Source organism: Belonocnema kinseyi, chromosome 7, assembly GCF_010883055.1.
Source record: "Belonocnema kinseyi isolate 2016_QV_RU_SX_M_011 chromosome 7, B_treatae_v1, whole genome shotgun sequence".
In the NCBI taxonomy this organism is placed as follows: domain Eukaryota; kingdom Metazoa; phylum Arthropoda; class Insecta; order Hymenoptera; family Cynipidae; genus Belonocnema; species Belonocnema kinseyi.
The window spans coordinates 21,002,995-21,011,573 of record NC_046663.1 but is presented as its reverse complement, the minus strand read 5'-3'; the positions used below and the strand labels follow the sequence as shown (position 1 = coordinate 21,011,573).

At 31.4% G+C, this 8,579-nt stretch overlaps 1 long non-coding RNA gene across 1 annotated transcript; it reads left to right on the top strand.

The window, feature by feature from the left end:
* Positions 1-744: 744 nt before the first annotated feature.
* LOC117177568 lies at positions 745-1,289 on the top strand. Its single transcript, XR_004467711.1, has 3 exons — positions 745-803; positions 925-1,079; positions 1,185-1,289. It is a non-coding gene; the product is annotated as an uncharacterized LOC117177568 (long non-coding RNA).
* The last annotated feature ends 7,290 nt before the right edge of the window (positions 1,290-8,579 follow it).

The window sequence follows — 8,579 nt, the reverse complement described above, 5'->3', positions numbered from 1 at the left end:
ATTTGGTTAAAAAATTTCTTTTCTGTTTCGATTTCATACATTTTAATCAGTTAATAATAAGTTCTTGAATGCTTTTTAATAATTTTTTCAACCCTCTTCTTCGTATTTATTTGAATTCACAATTCCAGACTCTTTTTAATGGATAATAATAAATTTATATTTACTTTAGCAGATTTCAAACAGCATTTATAGTGCAGCCATGTATGCTTCAGTTAGTTTGGAATTCCATCACGGGGGGTTTGTACACATACTGACTATGGCGACGCATTGTGCACGCACTAAAGGCGCATTCATAGAATGCTTTTAGAAGTGTTGAATTCTTGCAAGCATTTCGTGCGCTTATCGACGTGCGCAAAACGTGTGCGCGCATTGTTATGTGGGTATTTTAAATCAACCCTGTTTCACAGCTTTTATTGCAGAGCCATGAACTTGGCTGTGCATATGTTTTCAGTCGGGCTCCATTTTGAACCTCTTCAACACAAGTAGATGACAATTAGAATAGTTAGAGGCTACTGTGGGAAGTTTTTTTGGTGATTCCAGAACAAAAATGAAAGTAAGTAAATAAATTATGAGTAATTTATGTTCACTGATTTTTTGAAGATTAAAAATAAGAACAAAATTAATCTATAAAATATAGAGTACCTAAAAATTAAATTTATTAGCTATAGACCATAAAATTGCCATTTTAATGTATATTGTATTTAATTTTCAAATTTTTACCTAAGTCATTCATACTTTTTTTAGAAGATCTTCAAACTTGAGACGAAAAATGAAAAACTGACGAAGAATGAAGCTATTACTTTGTACGTTTGTAGGGTTCTTTTATCTTCTATTTTGCATACTAGGATATTTAATAAAAAATTAAAATAAAAAAAATGTATTTCTAACTAATTGTAACATAACCTTTATTTTATTTTTTTGCAGCGCCATTCTTTGACCCTACTTTTTGACACGGAAATTGAAATTCGAAAATCCATCTATAATATCATCAATAAGTACATAACAAGAGAATTAGCCATGGGTTTTACAGCTATGAAGATAATAACAAATAAATTACTTTTCATGGACTTTTACATGTGGTATTGTATTCTCGATGAGAAAATTATTTCAGTGACTATTCATAATATATAATTATGCTATAACTTTAGCTTTACTCTAAAATTTCTAATTTTTTTATTTCACAGACGCTGATTGTAAAAAAATTAAGTGCACTGTGGATAAAGTCTGTTCTCATCTGGGAACAGTCTACACTATTTTCAGAGATTGGGATGGCAAACGACAGACGAGGCTGGCGACGAATAATCCGGTTCTGGAATAAAATTCTTTGTAAAATGTTCAGCTACTTGAAATGCTTATTTTAAATAAAAAATTTTACCTTCAAAAATGTTTTACTTATTTTTTATTTAAAAAATAATCTTTTATTTGAATGTCGCTCAGGCTACAAAAATAAATAAACCCAAATTGGGGCCAAGTCGGTCAGTACGTTAGGCTCTAGCCGAGTTAGGTGTTTCACTTATGGTTTGGTCCTGTCTAAATTCGCAACTTGGGGTCAAGGTTTCCCCTTTTTGGGATTAGCTAGCATCATGAAAAAATTTTCACACGGGTAAAAAGTCGATTTCCTTTGAATCAATGAAAATGGGGATTATGATTGGTGGTTCATTTTTATTTTTAGCCAATTTTCCTAATACTGGTTGAAAGTTAAATAATGCATCTATAATAATTTAATTATTATAAGAACATTTTTCAAGTTGCCATAAGGGTTAGAAAAATTTGCCAAAAATAAAAATAGCGTACTAATCCGAATCCCCATTTTTATGAATGAAAAGGAAATCGGCTTTTTAGGAATATAATAATTTAATATCACAGTAAACCCCAGAAATAATTTTCAGCTTTATTTGGATAACATTGCTGCAGCACTTTTATCTGACGAAAGATGAAATTTATCTAAAGAAAAAAATAATTTATCTAAGGAAATTATTTATTTGACTTATGTGATAAATCAAACGGCTGCACCGAGGTTTAGCGAAAAAATTGTTTCCAGAAATTTGAAAATCCTCTCGGTATTCATTTTTTAAATCATCTCATATTATTTAAATGATTTTAACCAAAAATCATTCACCTTCACTTCCAGAACACAGAGGTTGCACTTTGGTTAGTTTCTACTTTACAGTGTAAAGAACTGAACTTCGTTGAGTGTTCGTTATAAAGTATGAACAAACCAAAGTGCAGCCTATGTATTCCGTAAGTGTAGTTGAATTATTTTTTGGTTAAAATCATTTAAATAAAGTGAGATGATTTGAAAAATTAATACCGCGAGGATTTTCAAATTTATGGAGGAAACTTTTTTAATAAATTGAGCCGAAGCCGTTTGAAATATTACATATGTCAAATAAATATTTTTATTCTACAATTTTTAGCATTCGTCAGATAAATCTTATCTATTATCAGATAAATTTTATCTTTCGTCAGATAAACTTGCTGCAGCGTTTTGATCCAATTTAAAGATAAAATTTATTCCTAGGGTTTACTGTGTTAATGTTCTTGAAAGTGTTTTATTTTGTGCTAGTCACTGTCTCCTTTAGTATTCTTAATTATTAGGAATTTTACCTTGCTTGTTAAGGCACAAGAATGAAACTTCTTTATTGAATCATTCGGAAAATCGTGTATCAGATTGTGCTTTTAATAAAAGCACATCTTCAATTTCAGTTTTTTTTTATTTATATAAATGTTTTTTTAAGATTGTTCATTTTGAAGCGATGTGAAAGTACCCTTACAAGGGGAACTTTAGGTCTTCCTTTTTTTGTTTAAATTCATACCCTCCTCAATAAGAGGCACATGCCAGAGGTTTTCTGAGAAAAATCAAGAAGACGCAATTTTGAACCATTTTGGAGTAAAATGCATTTTTTAAATTGCGACTGCATTGTCAATGAGCTGGTGCTAGATCAATTCGGATCGTCGGTAACTCCCTGCTAGAACGCTTGGCTGATAGCCGCAAGGTTTCGTGTTCGATTCCCGCTCTCCGTAATTTTTTATTATTTTTATTGATCAAAAAATTTGTATTTTTATTCATTTAGGCAATTGTGCATTTTGTCAAAATTCTCTAATCTTCAATGGAGTCTCGTATTCACATTTTTAAATTACAGAAGAAAAAACGTATTGCAAACAGGAATTTCAACAATAAATACAAAATTAAATTGTTATGATTTTCCTCTGAAAACCTCTGGTTTCTTTGAGGAGAGTATCAATTTACACAAAAAAAGTAAAACCTGTAGGTCCCCTTGTTAATTAGAAGGCCTGCCAGACTTTCAGAAAGTTTGTCCGGCAGGTAGGAAAGTAGCGATCATTTGGGGAGGTTGATTAGCAAGTTTTAAGGGAGCGGGTAATTATGAGGGTTTGTTAGACGTTAATGTAGGAGGGAACAGAGATTTATTAAACAGCTTTAAAGAAACGGGCATTTAGGGAGGTTGGTTAGGCATTTAGGAAGGTAATAAGCATTTAGGGACGCAGGTCAGTCAGTCAGGAAAGTACTAGGCACTTAGGGAGTTTTTTGGGCAATTTGAAGGTAGCTGGAATTTAGGGAGGTAGTTTGGAAAGTTAGACATGTACCGGGCATTCAGGGCTGTAGGTAATTTCCGTAAGCTTTTATTCTAACATTTTAAACCACGTTCCCTCATTTGTTAGGGTTCGAAAGTTTTGACCTCCCTCGCCCACATTTGACATAATTTTTCCTAGCTAAATATTTTTTCTTAAATTTAGCCGTTAAACAAAAGTTACTTAAAGCGATTTGGGGTAAGAGAGGATTTGAGAAAATTTGATTACCTGTCATAAATGAACAAAGTAGTTTAATTTTTAACTAATGAAATATTTTCATCTCACATTAAAAAAAATTGAACTAAATTAAAAAATATACATGACTAATCGCTTAAAGTTTTTGCCAAATTGTGTACAATTTTCAAGCCAAAAAGACGTTTTTGGTAGAAAAATAACCTTTTTGGTTGAAAATTTAACTCCATGTTAACAAATTTCGGTACTAGGATAAAAATTGTTCAATTAATTATAAAATTCAACTGATTGGTCACTTTTAGTTTGTAAATTCAACTATTTAATTGAAAATTTATGTAATTTGTTGAAAAATCGTCTATTTGGTAGAAAATTAATATTTTTCGTTCAAAAATGCAACTTTTTGATTGAAAATAAATTAGTTTCACTTAAGGATTGAACTATTTTTTTGAAAATTTGTCTGTTAGATTCAGTTCAACTGTTTCTCATTTGATATCAAAATCTTTATTGGTTTAAAACTTAATTATTTTGTTCATTCATGAGAAAAAGTAAAATTTAACAAAATCTTTCGTTACCCCAAATAGTTTCACGTAATTTTTGTAGTAACAAAGGTTTTTTTTAATAAAAGTCGTTTGCATTAAGAAAATTGCTTTTGTGCTTATTTACAAAAAATTATAACGTAAACAAAAATTATATTTAATTAGCATATTTGATTCTATTATGACACTGTCGGACAATTTTTCATTAAAACAAAATCAATATATATATTTTATTTGTGATAAAGCGTAACAACTTTTGAGCAATACCCGTTCCGATTTTTTTTAATTTGTAATTTCATCAAGGAGCTATCTCTCAAATTAAAACTTTTGATATGGATATTTTTAAATTTTAATTCAAACAAGTTGAAAGTTAGTTCTCTAAAATTAAAATTTTCTAAAAGAAAAAATATCATTTTATGAAAGGAAAATTAAAAAAATTTGATACGCCACTCACTCATAGTTTTGTTTCCTAATAATGAACTCACTTTTAGTTTCTCTTTGTTCGTATTATTTTTTACTATTTTATAAGTTCAATTAAGAATTACAGATTTAAAAACCCAATCGAAAAATTTTTAATTTTTGAGGCCTTGAAAATAAATAGAAAAGCCCAATAGAAATTAGCGGAAAAAGATTTTTGTATTGTTATACTAACAAAGATGGTAGATAACTAATTATGAAAAAAAATTTCAATCCGCTGCAATATGGTGCAAATATGGAATTTATTATTTAAAACGCTCTTCAGACCTAAATGGTTATCAATAGATTTCACATTTTTTCAACCACTGAGCATATAATTTCCAGAGAAAATAAAGCAATATCATTAACTCTTTTGCTTTCAAGCCCATTTAAAAAATGAATTGCGAAAAAGTGAACTTTTAGGAAATATATTTCTTGGTAGATCCTAACCCTTTTCTAGATTCAAAATAAACTGTAATTATAACCTGAGAATAAAAAATGTTAGTATAACATAATAATGATTATAATTACATTATTCAAATGTTATGCTAATAAAAGTATTCTGAAAGAATGGAAAATTGTAGACTTTTTTTAGTCTTAAATTCAGGATTTGCACAGCTGTAGCACAGACAACGTGAAACTTAATTGCTATTGATATTAGCTTTTTGCTTATAAAATCACAATACTCTATCTTATATAAATAATTTATTTAAATCTGTGAAAAATAATATTTTTGAAATCATTTATCTACACGGAGATAAATTTTAAAAGGTTAATTCACGGAACTACTCCTTGGTCTTACTCTAACTTTGGCGCGAGCACTATGATCTCGGAACCCTTGATCTTAAAGCAACGGCTGTTGCTTTACAATTACTTACGTTTTTAATATTAGGAAATTGAAATCCATTTTCTTTTTGCAGAACCCCTGCTTAGAAGTTTACTTGGAAAACCGAAACCTCTAAAAATTTATACTCGTCGTTTGCAATTCAGCCCGAATGGAAGTATTTTTTTCCTATTAGACCCAGGCCCACACAAAGTGGTAGAAGATGCGACTCGCCATTTCGTTATTGGATATGCAGATAAACGTGAAGATGGATATTATTTATGTCCCTTCATCGAAGAAGGATACAATAATAATTCAGAGCCACAATATATTAAAATTAAAATAACAGGCAATTCTGCCAAGACGTATAGTTATATACTGAAGTCTGACCCTGAGTATTTATTATTCTTTAATCTCGTCAATCCAAACAACATCCGTGATGCCAAAGCCGTTCCGAATCCCGCTGATCAACCTCCTGCTGTTTAGTTCGTTACCATAAAAAACTTTTTTTTTCTAACATATGAGTACTTTAATCCGGTTCGTTTGATTAGTAAACGTCAAAACTCGAAAATATTGAAGGTCGCCAAACGGCTGTGTCTGGAAAATTTTTTCTGCAGTTTTCCTCTTCCTTCGCCAAAGGTCGAAGTCAATGTGTGTGCAATTTTATTAAAATTTAGCTGCAGACGATAAAAATACGTTTTACTAATACAGATGTCTGAAAAATGTAACAAAATGCAAGTAATAAAATCATCAAATAAAAAAACTTTTTATTTGTATTTCATCATTTTGGACCAATACTGTAATGGCTAGTTTAATATAATTCAAATCATTCATAAAATAGTTTATTTTACGGCTGTGTCTAGGCGTCCAGAATTCTGGACAAATAGACCACCTGTTTTGAAACGGTTATTTGTTCAGAATTCTGGACGAATAGCCCACACACATCATGGCTATTCATCCAAAAATTCTTAGCTCAAAAAATACTTACTCTGTCTCAAAACAACCTATCAAATCACTTTATGAAATCTATTAAAATCTTGAGACAGATGAGGTTATGTCAATTTTTATCGGTGTCACATGGGTATTGCATGCTGTGACGCCAGCCGGCAAGATGTCTGCACGCGGGGGTCAAGCAATAATACAAATTGTAGGGAACGAAACTTAATTTTTTTAACTTTGATAAAAATGATGATTTCACTATTTAATGGAATAGCTTTAGCGAAATAGAAAATTATGTACAAATACACTTATGATAAAAAATAACTTTATTTCTAATTTATTAGAAAAATAAAGTTTCCACCCATGCTTCTGTGTCCAGTTGCAAAGAAGTATTTTTTTCTAGGGGGAGCTGGAAAAGGGATTCGAAATGTGACAAATCACTCTTCTTTGACCAGTCGCTAAAACTTATTTCATTAAAGAATGAGCTGGAAAAGACTCCGAGATGTGACCAATCCCCTTTCGTGATTAATTGCTACTACCCATTTATTAAAAGATGGAGCTGGAAAAGGGGTTCGAGATTGGACCAATCACTCTTCTGTGACTAGTCGCTAAAACCTATTTTTTTAAAGAGGGAGCTGACAAAGGGAGGGAGATCGCTTTTCCGTGACCAATTGCTATGACGTATATTTTTAAAGAGGTGGCTGGTAAAGGGGTACGAGATGCGACCAATCGTGACCTCTTCCGCGACCAAATGCTACAATGGATGTTTTCAAAGAGTTAGCTGGAAAAGGGGTTCGAGATGCGACCAATCATTCTTCTGTGACCAGTTCCTAAAACGTATTTCCTAATATGGCGAGCTGGAAAGGGGTACGAAACATGACTAATCACTCTTCTGTAAACAGCCGCTAAAACGTATTTTTCTAAAGGAGTGGCTGGAAGAAGAGTTTGAGATGTGACCAACGAATCGTTTGTGACGGGTATCTAAAGCGTACTTTTTCGATAGCTTTAAGGTTGTAGGTAAGAAAATCAATCTCTGGTTGAATTTTTTGAAAAAATAGCTACATTTAAATGAAATAATAAATTGCATGTTAAATTAATTAAAAATTTTTTAACCAATACTGTTGCGGAGATAATTTTTGTCAAAGTTGAATACTTTAACATGTAGTTCATGAACAGTGCAGAGATATTCTTCACATTTTAATTTATAGTAATTAAACACACTGGGAGATAAATTAAAAAAATGTCGGTATTAGTACTGCTTGAAAATAAAAATTTAAAAAAAAAATAGATCAAGTTTTTTCATTGTGTAGTTTCATAGATAATTCAATGAAAAACATTGAAATTTTAGTCACTTTCAAACTAATAAGGGGCATTATTCCTCAACTGCCCCAACTCAAAAAGTCATGTTTTTCGATGGTCTTTAAATTCTGGGAATATGTCCGCCTATCCAACAGTAGTTAATCCACAAACTTATAGACCAGGATTACCAACCCTTCCCAAGTGAGGGGGGGTTGAATTTTCAACCCCAATGCCTCCAGGGGTAGTTTCAAACGCCTGTAACTTCCTTTCTAATTACGCGATTTAAACTTTTTATGAGGGTTTTGGAAAGTGCTTTTTACACGCTTTCATCCTATTTTATTATTTATAACAAAAAAAAAAGTCTTTAAACAATTTTTTTCAATAAATCAATTGTTTATTTAACTTTTTTCGCAATTTAGGCATCTACGATTTTTTTTTAAATAGTCTCAAAAGAAAGCTTGACTTTTTTACTATGAAAAATGTCTAATAAGAAAATGGACAAATTGAAATTCATTGAGTTACAGAGCCGGTTGTAGAGGGAGTCCTCGCGCTCGCACTCGGGCGTCATGCGGCAGAATACCGCGGCAGCATACCGCAGCGGGCCTTGAAGTTCTTCAACAAATCAGAGATAAATCAGAGATAAATCAGATGGAACTCGTGAACATGTTCAGAAACGACTTATCCTAGGTAATCTGTCCGAGCTGTTCAATCGTTTCAAAGTGGAAAACGAAAATACTGTAATC